The following is a 12,336-nucleotide window of genomic DNA, read 5'->3' as shown; positions in this document are numbered from 1 at the left end:
TGCTTGCTTGGTTGATTATATGATAACTATTTTGTTCCCTACTATGTAACACTTACCAATAAATGCCAATAGTAATTGCAACAAAAACTTTTGCTTTTAAAGCTGGGTAAAAGGCAGAAGTAATCATGTAATCATCTTGTAATTATATGGTACTTACTATGCAATTACATAGTAAATACATTGTAAATTCGAAATAATTACATGGTTATTTGCATTATGCATAGTATCTAATCCAATTTTGACACATAAAACAGTGGTAGCATCCAAAGGGTTACCCAAATTTCTCCCACCTACACCACAGGATCAGGAATAATGGAAGTAATTAAAGGAAGTCCTTGAACAAATGCATGATAGTATATGATTGGAAACTATCCATTCATATTTATGACATAGGTAGAATTATAAATTAGTGCAGAATGGGATTAGCAATTAGACTATAAATTATCAATTAAAATTTATGCTAACAGTGATTTTGGTGTTGGTGATAGCAAATGATATTTTATCAAAAACAATTAAATGAAGACTCTTTAGAAAAAAAAAATTGCTATAATGGCATCATGTGTCTTATAATGGTTGATAAAGGGCCGTCATTTTGCAATTTTAATCATCAAGATAGTAATTTTAACAGAAACATTTGAATGTATTTAGTAATATTTACAGAAGCTTGTAATATGAGTCCCTAAAGTGTTTATGCCCCTAAAGGAATATTTTGGCTTTTGAAAATAGAAACAAAGTAGTTATCTTTAAAAGTAAGTTGCTTGAGAGACTGACTTCTTCTGGAATTGCGGAATAAGAAGCACAATAGACTCTCTACCCAACAAAACAACCATTTATATACAGAAAATTTTATTTAAAAAAAACTAATTTAAGTCTCTGTAAATTATCCTAAGGGCATACAGCAAGTGGAAAAATATTCATTCAATAAAATCTACTAAATTTTAAGTAATAAGAGTGAGAGTCTGTGGCATCTGAGCCACAACCCATTGCCTCCCCACACTCAGAAAACTTCATTGTACAGGGCTCCCTCTCCTTCTGGTTCCCAGTCTAAGAAATTATATTGTCACAAGATGGCTAGACTCCTGGTATTTCTCATTTCCCCCAACTCTACATTGCTGAAGCTGTATCTTGGGCCCACATGGCCAAGAGGGCCAAGGCTCCCTTCTATCACCAAGTTCCCACTCTCTCAGCAAAAGCACAGGCACCCGAATACTGGGCCCCATTCATCCCCACCCCACCTTGCTTCTAGGGTGGAGGTTCTGGGGAAGGGAAAAGCCAAGAAGACCTGGTCTTAGAGCAAGGGTGTAACTCCAGGAGAAATGGGTCATTGTCCCTGGTCCCAGATCTTGTGCAGTTATGCAAAGGTTATACCCTGTAGGGTATAAGACACACTATAGGACAAAAAAACTTCCCAGTCCTGCCTGAGGAATTGATTTTATTTGGAAGAATGTGAAGAATCCTGTGCCTGTGAGAGAAAAGGGAGATGTCACAAACAGCAGTGATCTTGGTTGAGAGAAGCTAGAAGGGTGCACATAGCTTTACCAGTAGCAAAAAGTTGAGATCGTGGAGCAGTCACAAGTTTAACAGAGAGAACCAGGGATCACGTCTAACCCCAGGGTACAGCAACACTCTGCTCACACTTCAGGTTGAACCAACCAAGGAGCAATCAGAGCAGAAGAGAAGACAGAAATTAAAACATTCCCCAAGTCACACACAAAGCTAAGGGCAGAAGCCTCACGGAAACTAGGGGCTTAAGCACGACCTCTAACCAAACATTGGCTGGACAGTAAACTACTATGACAAAAAGTAATTATTAATAAGCCAGGTTTAAAAATAAAATCACACCCATCCTAGGCAGACTGGAAAACTGTGTGAATGCCCAAGTGGTCTAAAAAGTGATCATACAGGGAAAATCCATGCTACTACTTCTGGAATGAATGAGGTCAGGTCGGGGTGCAAACATGTAAACTCTTTGAACTGTGGAAGCAGCCTCTAACCATACATGCATTGAATTGCAAAAGGCAAATGTCTAACAGGCCAAGGGGACTTAAGCACATCTTTTCACCAATAAGTGACTTATGCCGACCCGGGACAATTTCTGGGTAATCAGGTAAAAAAGATAAAAACCACCTGAGCTGCGTTGTCAGAGACAGCACATTGCAATGGAAATAGACTTCATAGAGTTAGTTCCACCAACTTACTAAGCAAATAAATAGTAATTAAACAAACAACAGCAACCCTCAGGGGCAGGGAGAGTTAAGATCTTGAATCGTTACAATATATTATCTAAAATGTCCAATTTTCAAGAAAAGTTATGAGGCATGCCCAAAAAGAGGAAAATGTGACATGTACACGTGGAAAAAAAGGCAATTCAATGAGGAAACAATAGTGTTTTCAACAAATGGTGCTGAGACAATATCTACATGCAAAAGAATGAATTCGGACTCCTACCTCACAGCATAAAAGAGAAAAATTCACTCAAAATGGATTGTAGATCTAAATGTAAAAGATAACAGTATAAAACCTTTAGAGGAATATGTAAGTTCTTATGACCTTGGATTAGATAATGATTTCTTATTTAGACAATGATTTCTTAGATATAATACCAAGCACACAAAAAGACAGATAGTGCAATTTAAACCCAGGCAGATGATTTGAATAGTCATTTCTCAACAAGGATGTGAAATGGTTAATAAGCTCACGAAAAGATGCACAACAATGTTAGCTATTAGGGAAATGCAAATCAAAACCACAGTGATTTAACAGTTCACATCTACTAGGATAGCTACAATCAAAAAGACAGATAAAACATATTGTCAAGGATGTAACAAAATTAGAACTTTCATACATTGTCAGTAAGAATGTAAAATGGTGCAGCCACTTGGAAAACAGTTTGGCAGTTTCATAAAAGTTAAGCATAAATTTACCATATGATCCAGTAATTCCACACCTAGACTACATAAGAGAAATGAAAATGTATGTCCATATAAAGATTTTTACATGAATGATCATAGTAACAATATTTGTAATAGCCTAAAAGTGGAAACAATGCATACATCCCTCAGCTGATGAATGTATAAAAAGTTGTGGTTATCCCTACAATGGAATAGTATTTGACAATAAAGAATGAATAAAATATTGATACATGTTGCAGCATGGATGAACCTCTAAAATAAAGTGCTAAATGAAAGAAGCCAGATGCAAAAGACCCCGTTTTGTATGGTTTTATTTATGTGAAGTGTCCAGAAAAAGTAAATCTTTAGAGACAGTAAGTATATTAGTAATTCCAACTCTGGGACTGGAGTTGGAAACAGGGAGTGACTGCAGTGGGCACCAGGTATCTTTTTGGGGTAATGGAAATCTTCTAAAATTAGAACATGGTAAAGTTTGCACAACTCTGTCAGTAAAAAAAAATATATATTTAATAAAAATCAATGACTCGTACTCTTAAACCAAGTGAATTTATGGTACATATTTGATACTTCAATAAATTTTTTTTTAAAGTAGTTTCCTTGGTAAATAACCATAGTTATTATATATCATATCTCAAGTCAGAGATACTCACGCTAAATATAGAATGACATAGATATATATACCCCCTCTTTGCTTCCCACTTCATCACACCTTCTCTCAATTATTTGGGAAATATTGGGTAACAGTCACCATAGCAAACTGAAACTAAGAATTGTAATCCTATATTCTGATCTATTCTAAGCAATAGGAACAAATCCTTTTTAAATATATTAAAAGGATATGCAAATTTTATATTTTTGTTTGATTTTTCTCATAGATGTTAGATAAATTTCCAAGTGTCATGAGAATTGTTACCTCAAATTTAATTTTTTTTTATTCTTAGAGAGAATTCTGCACTTAATTCTAGTAAGCAATGTGATCTAATATCAACTTTTAGTGAATTTTTGCTGCTATCTTAAAAATACATCTTGCATAATGTATTATAATATGGATTGAATCAAAAGGCGTAATGTTAACATCCAACCCTGTTGTTTATTCAAGTCAATCTACTTATATATACAAATCTGATATTTACTTCTTAAAATATTTAACAGGCATAAGTGCCCATAAATCAGCTATGACAATCATTGTTAAAGCAATCAATAGTAAGGAATATGCATTAATTCAAATAATATTGACAGGCTCATGAACCTGCATCAGTCTTCCGTGAAGTAAGAAAAATGAGACATCTTCCAAAAAATCAATATTTTCCTTTTTATGTCATTTACTTGAAGATTATCAATAACACATTACTTTTTTACCTTATGTGTCAGGGTTCTAATTTTTAAATACAGGCATCTTTACATTTCACTGTAAAATGATAATCTACAAGAAACTGAGAGGCTAAAAATCATTTGATGGAAATATTTTTTGAAGTTTAATCATTGCTTAAAAACAAGTATATGTATATATACTTACACTTATACATATATATATATATACACTTAAACATACATATACATGTACTGTTGATGTATTTTTGTGTGCTGTAGCATAGGAAAGCTCTGTGTTGTTTTTAAATGCTCCTTCGTTTCATTCTAAAGGTAAATTGCGTGAAAGAAATAGCAGAAATATAAACACACATCTTTTTTAACCCTTGTGAACTGAGATGTTACACAGGTACGTACTTAGGTAAAAATACAAAATGTGAAATTACCACACTCATTCATCAAAAAAGAAACATTTTAATTGGTTATAGGTGGAAAATATCTACTTGACAGTCAGTTTCTCACTTTTCATGTAAGTGCTTTGCTGCTTGGATGCCTAATCTTGTTTAGTGTAAGAAAAGTAATTTGACATGAAAGTACCTAGATGGCTGCCGAAAATTAATTGCCAATTAAAAAAGAAAAATGTTTGTGCTACTCTATAAACAAGCCAACATATAAACCTTTCAGTCTTGTTGCTTTATTTATGTCTTTATAGATCTGGTTTCAAACTATTTGCATACAATTTACAAATTCATATTATAATTCTCCAGTATATTTATGATTTTATAGTTGTATATATTTTCCTCCATGAGAAATATTTATTTCTGTCTGCTTCTGTTTCTTATTAGTTTAACAAAAACATCACATTGCATTTGATAGTTTATCTTCTTTAGAATAAGACATTTTTATTTGTAAAGGAGAAAGAAAATATTTTACCACCCCAAAGAGGCACAAATGAGTACCTGCGTGTATGCACACACAACACACCACACACACCACACACCACACACACACACACACACACACAGAAATCCAACTTTAGAAAATGCTCTGTACCCTTCAGTTCTATGTTGGTCTCCAAAATATTGAGGACAACAATTTTTAGAGATAAGAGGAAGAGCTTTCTCATATGAAGGAAACTTTCTTTGAGAAATTAATGGATTCTGCTTAAGTTCCAGTACTTGAGTTCTTGTAAACTATTGTTCGTTTGGAAATCTAAATTGGCAAAAAGGAAAGATATTCGAATTCTTTGTTCTCTCCTCTAATAGGATAATTTGAGATTAAAGACAAAATCTGGAGCCACATAGTAAGAGAAAATCAAATGAAGAGAGCAAAATACCAATGTTCTAAAAATGTTAGAAGGGAAACCAATAAAATATATATATGTGTGTATATATATACTATATATATTTATATATGAAGGATGGAGAAATATTGAAGAAATAATGATGCTTGAGCCTAGATATGAGTAAGTTAGATGATCCCAGTAGTATAAAATATAAAATATTATAAAAAATAAAAGACAAGACTCAATCCAGTTTTCTACAACATTGAGTTATGTGACACACAGGAGTTCAAAACCTGTGCAACCTGATTGCTTCACTGACTTCACAAGTCCAACTATATTCTCTCTTAGTAAAGAATTGCAATTTTATTCTTTAAAATAATTGTCAAAGACCATTTTACATTTGTATCAAAATTTTGTAGGGTTGTATATCTCATTAACACTATCCTGCTTACTATCTGTCATATTTTCATACTTCCTATTTTAAAATTTCGGCAGCTTTTTCTGGCTATGTAAAATTACCAGTGAGATGAAAGGGGTAGTTTGTTCCAGCTCAAATATTCATCAAAGCTATAATACTGTGCCGGGCGTGGGCGATGGATGACGAAAATAATATATTTGTTTTATCTCTGGCATCTGTCCTGGCTTTTTCTTCCCTAATACCCTGGTTATGGAGGTTGTGATGACTATGGTGGCTATAATAATTCTGGTTATGGGCATGATGGCTTGGATGATAGAATGAGAGATGGAAGAGGTATGGGAGTTCCAGGCTATGGTGGAGCTGCTGATGTAAGTTCAGATTTTCATGGTGGTCATATTGTATATACGAGAAGATTACATTTTCGTTCAACTGAAAATGACATTGCTAATTTCTTCCCAGTACTAAATCCAATACTAGTTTATACTGATATTGGAGCTGATAGCAGAGCAACCAGAGAAGCAGATGTACAGTTTATGACACATGAAGTTACAGTAGCTTTCCATGTCTAAAGATATGAATAACATACAACATCAATACATTGAATTCTTCTTGAATTCTAGTCCTGAGGTGGCTTTGGAATGGGAGGTTCTGGAATGGGATGCAGAGACGGAATGTATAAAAAGGGAGATTATGTATCTGTTGGGAGAATGGGAATGATGAACAATTTACAATGGAAGATACAGTATTCCTGATAGCTTAGGTGGTGGTGGATGCAATGGAGGTTACCATGGGCAAGACGGCAGGAATGAGGTGAATGGTGTGTGATGTACCGAAGCATAACCACCGATGTACAGAGTTCTGACCACAGCATCTGGTCTACTAAGCTTTCTTACAGATTTAACTTCTTTTGTATTTTAGGAACTTTATACTGACTGAAGGAATATGTTTTCAAAATATTATTTGAAAAAGCAACAGATTGTGATGAAAAAAATTTTTCTGTAGGTTTTAATTATTGCATACTTTGACTTAAAAGTAAAATTTCATATTAAAAAAAATAAAAGAAGTATGTTGTATGGCCCTCATTACTTCTAAACTGAACTACTGTAAAAGCAGTCAAGAATATATATCTTAATATTTGTTGATTTCCTACTGTATGTTCTATACTCTGAAAGGTACATTTACCTAGATGATCTCATTACTCTTCTGCAAGGTAGATATTAATAGCTCTAATAATGTGAACAAGAACATAATAAGTCCTCTCTAAATACAATATTACTTTGCTGTTGCATTCATGGGTCTTCAGAACAGTTTCTTATCTATATCTCCAGTTTTAGTTTTATTTTAAAAATATTTTAAAATAATGCTGCCGCTGAAATAATTGCTTACCATTCCCCAAACAAGTCTCAGTAGAACATCTGCTCCAATAATCAATTTTACTTAAAACACTGGGCCGAGTGAAAACTAATGTCTTCATCATATTATAATATATTAGTAATAAATTGTTGCTATATGCTATAAATACATATTTATATATTATTAAATAATGCAAAATTGCATATATTTTTGAACTAAATAAGAAACTTCAAATAAATTTCTAGCTTCAGTTGGCATTTTCTAGATAGATGAAGAAGGGTCAGGACATGGTTAATTGTTTACAAGACCTCTGCTTTCAGGCAGATGGAGTTATGTGTTCCAGTTGCAGGATATATGGTGTCCCAGTTCTATCACTTCATATCTGTGCAATGGCACCTATATTTACACAACCTTATCTGCAGCACTGAGAATAACTTCTCATTCATAAGCGTTCTTTAAATATTACCTGAATGAATGAATACTTGAATGGAAAATACTTATTTGATTAATATTGCTGTCCATTACTAGATTCTAAGCTTCTTGAATGGAGTAGTAATGAATAGTAATGTTCACTGTTTTATTGCATTTTGGGGATTCAGTTGGAACTTGGCATATCAGGCACCATGTAAGTGAGAAAAAATATATACACATGCACACACTTACAGAGAAACACCTAGGTCTTTATCTTTTACCATGTTCATTTTTTGCTTTTAGAACTATTTCCAATATTTGTTTGTTAAAAGGCTGCAAGTTATCCTACTCCCTATATGGTTTATCATCCCACTAACATAATTACCATCCAAGTAGGAAGCCCATTGTATACTCCTTTGACCCCATCATGCCCTGCAGAATAGATATTTCAGGATATTGATTGATCTAAAAGCAAAATAAGTTCATAGCCAGTATGAATTCATCTAGAAGAATTTTCACATGTTTGACATTTAACAAAATTATGATATACATTAAATCTTGATGAAGTATATGTTTTCAACCTTCTCACAAGAGCACATGTAACAGAAAGAAGTCTGTGATTAATATTTGAAAACTTTTGTCTATGTCCTGAATCTGCTACCATAAACTGTGTGTCCATGTGAGAATCACTTAAATTCTCTCATTCTGCTTCTACCTTTGAACTTGCAGAATATAATATTTGACCTACCAATGCATCTGGGTTGGTGTGAGGAAGAAATGAGACCATGTGTGATAAAATGCTTTGTGAATTATAATGCACAGTGTCCATATGCTGCTCTGTTACTTGGTGGTTCCTGGCTAGGCATGTTCCAGTCAGTTTGACCAGTTGTTCTAACAGATTTGAAAATCTGAGCATCAAACAAAAGATATAAAGCTAAAATGGGTTGCTTTAGACATCTTTGCGTTTAGTCTTTCTAACGATTGACATATTATCTAATGTAGCAATGGGAGCAAAGTCTCTCTTGGTCATCAACTCCAAAAGTTTTCATTCCATATAGAAAAGAGAAACTTTCTCCAAAGGTGCTCTACAATTCCTACTCACTACTATGCTAGATTAGTTAGCATAGATTCATGCTAACGATCAATTGATCACATGCTTATATGAAGTCTCTTTTTGTATATTTGCTGCTGTTCTATAAAGGTTTCTACTATGAATGAAGATGTAATAACAAATTGTTATAACAAAATGTTAAAAACATTTTAAAGACATGTTTCAAAACCAAAAAATTACTATTGTTGTGGTGATGACAGATTTTTTTTTTTTAGATTTATTTAATTAATTAATTAATTTATTTTTTGGCTGCATTGGGTCTTCGTTGCTGCACGCGGGCTTTCTCTAGTTGCGGCAAGCGGGGGCTACTGTTCGTTGCGGTGCGAGGGCTTCTTATTGACGTGGCTTCTCTTGTTGCCGAGCACAGGCTCTAGGCGCGCAGGCTTCAGTAGTTGTGGCATGCGGGCTTCAGTAGTTATGGCTTGCCAGCTCTAGAGCACAGGCTCAGTAGTTGTGGCGCATGGACTTAGTTGCTCTGCGGCATGTGGGATCTTCCCGGACCAGGGCACGAACTCGTGTCCCCTGTGTTGGCAGGCGGATTTTTAACCACTGCACCACCAGGGAAGCCCCAGATATTTTTAAGGTGCTTATTTCTTAGTTCATTAGAGTAATGCATATACTGGAGACTTAACTGCCTTTGAAAAATTAGGAACTTAAAAATATACAGATGGCAAGCCTCCATTTTTAAAAATAGCTTTGAGGTTGTACTCAGTTTTCTGTATTTTTTTACTGTTCCATAATTGATTCTGATGGCTTAGTGTCAAACACAGATTTTGTGTGTGCGTGTGTATTATTTGAAAATGATAATTATACATAAAACACATTATTTTGATGCTTATTTTTACAAATTTACTTTTGTAAAGCTTTTTCCCTTAGACAAATAAATTTGGAGAATGCAACATGCTAGCAAAAGGAGTAAATGTTTTAAATCCACAGAAGTATAAATGATTTGTAACTTTTAAAAAAATGACACATTTAAATTTTACTTCATGAAAATATAGTAACTTTATTTAGATGTATCAATAATATATTTAGGCCATCACATACCCTTTGACAAGCAGTTGGGCTGAGGTAGCAGTAGACATTAAAATATTTCAAGAACTTTTGTATTTCTCAGATATCAACCATTAATGGGTGGTTGAATATTTTACATATGTTATTTTAACTATCTCAAAATAGACAGTAAAATTCAATTTAAAACATTAAAACTATCTTTCCCTACTAAATAAACCATAGGTGTCCCCTATACTTCTGACACTAATGTAATTATTATTAGCTTGCAATTCTTATCTGAGACAGTTATATAGATAAAGTAAGCCCTGAGTAACATTAAATCGGCCTATTTGACATTCCTATCAGTAATGACCCTTACATGGCTGTTTTGTTGTAGAATACGGTATGATTAAGTAATAGCAGGTGGGTCCTTACTGACATTAGTTATTTACAAGTCACTTATCCTTATTTTATCTGAGCTCTTTAGGTCATACATAATGAATATTTATTAACCTTTTGCAAATTCTCGAGATATATATATATGTATACATATATATATCTTAATATATATAAATATTTGTAGACTCCAGCTATCACAAAAAATACGTTACAATGAGGTTATTTCAGAAAATTGAAGTCTTTTATGTAACCACAAATAAGTTTCATTCAGAGACATTTTTCTCAAAATGTTATTTGAAAATTAGAGTTTTATCTATTGACAGAGTGGGTTTCTAAAAAAAGAAAATTTCTCCTTATCTAAGGAACATTTCCCATTGGAACAAACTTTAACATGTTACTTTTCTTATCAGTTTATAATTTGATTCCTCATTGTTCTTTATATGTAAAATGGAGCTACTAATATTCTCTTCTTGATTATTTTATAGTATTATTGTAGTAATACTTTTAAATATGAAGGGGCATATGAAAACAGTTTGGAAATAAACTGTTTCTACTTTGAATTGGAAGATTCGAAGATTTTCATTGTAGAACTTGAAGCAATCACCCAGGAACTGGATTAGCAATTTTAACAGCTTCATTTTAACAGATATTGTTAGTGAATTCCCCCTTTTAATTAGGAGGTCTTAAGGTTGCAATTTAGTTTCCCTGCTTAGGGAGCTATAATTCAGACACAGGTTTTAGTTCTCATATGCGTATGACTGAGGTGAAGAGAAATGTCACACAGATTCCAAGTAAGGAGCTAGATTTGAGCACTGAAAGTCACACCCAGTTTGGGAGAAAAATTTCTGAAAAATTCCTTATTTGGAGCAACGTAGGAGCTAATTCCCACGAAAACTCAGAAATCTGCACCTAAATAAATATTTGGGATGTCCAGTGGTCTGGGGCATAACAACATATTCTGCATAAAAAGAGTTCTAAAATCTCAGTGGTCTACAACACACACATTTCTTTCTCGCACCCTGTGGAGTGGATGTAATGTCTCTGTTTCAGGCTGTAGATCAGGCTCAGATCAGCTCTTCATAGCTTTCATTTCAGGACTAAAGCTGAAGAAGCAATCGCTATTTATGATGTTTTTATTTTTCAACGTGCGGAGCAGGATAGCTAGAGGGCAAGGCAAATCAGGCAAGTCCATACAAGCATATTTAAAGCGAGCTTACCTTCCACTGGACAAAACAAGTTACGTGGCCAAGCCCAAAGTCAACGAGCCTGGGAATTTTGGCAAGAGCGAAGGTAAAGAGAGAATTCTAAACACTACCGCAATACCGTTATCCCCTTAAAGGTGAAAGACAAGTTGGTGCACTTGTATACTCCTAAGGACAAAGAAAAAGTCAAAATACTTGTGGTAAGTCTTTTAGGATCTCAGAGGCAACATATACATTACATTTGATGCTATGACTTTAAAACAATCTGAAACTGCCATCTTTCAGCGGGGTCATTGTTGAGAGAAAATTCTCTAGGAGTCTTTTGAATTTCTTTACTTCCTGTAAGCAAGGCACTGACTGCCCTTTGTTCCAGGATAACCTTTCAAAGGATTTTTGTATAACAAACAATGTTGGAAGTTAGAGATACTGTTTCTCTCTTACATATATCTTACATTAATTTAAAATATCCTTCTTATTATTTATTACTTTTCAGAATTATATATGTCCAATCAAGCTTGTTAATTATGTTGTTCTTACAGATTTTTTTGTCTGCTTGACCTATCAACTACTGAAGAGAGGTACATTAAAATGATCTACTCTGATGGTACATTTGCCTGTTTTTCCTTGTGATTATATCTCTTTTTGAGCTATATGTTTTAAGGATACATCACTAGGTTCATAAAAGTTTAGAACTGTAATATCTTCCTGTTGAAATAAATGTTTTTGCTATTTAGTGACTTGCTTTATAATAATGCTCTTTTTATTAGCCTTTTGCGGCAAAATTTCTGCAGCCTCTGCTCACAAATTGACTCGTCTGGTTCTAAGTTTCTTGTTGGAAAGTGGTATAAACAAACACTGCAGGTGGCTCACAAAACCTCAGGCAGATATTTCTTTTATAGCTGAGGTCACAACAGTGACAATGTAATCCAGAAGTCTGAAGTTGT

General features: G+C 33.9%; 1 pseudogene; it reads left to right on the top strand.

The window, feature by feature from the left end:
* Positions 1-6,174: 6,174 nt before the first annotated feature.
* On the top strand, positions 6,175-6,748 carry LOC133076346 (heterogeneous nuclear ribonucleoprotein H3-like; annotated as a pseudogene).
* Positions 6,749-12,336: the final 5,588 nt, after the last annotated feature.

Source organism: Eubalaena glacialis, chromosome 16, assembly GCF_028564815.1.
Source record: "Eubalaena glacialis isolate mEubGla1 chromosome 16, mEubGla1.1.hap2.+ XY, whole genome shotgun sequence".
Classification (NCBI taxonomy): domain Eukaryota; kingdom Metazoa; phylum Chordata; class Mammalia; order Artiodactyla; family Balaenidae; genus Eubalaena; species Eubalaena glacialis.
Note: the sequence above shows the minus strand (reverse complement) of the source record. Positions and strands in the feature narration are given on the sequence as shown.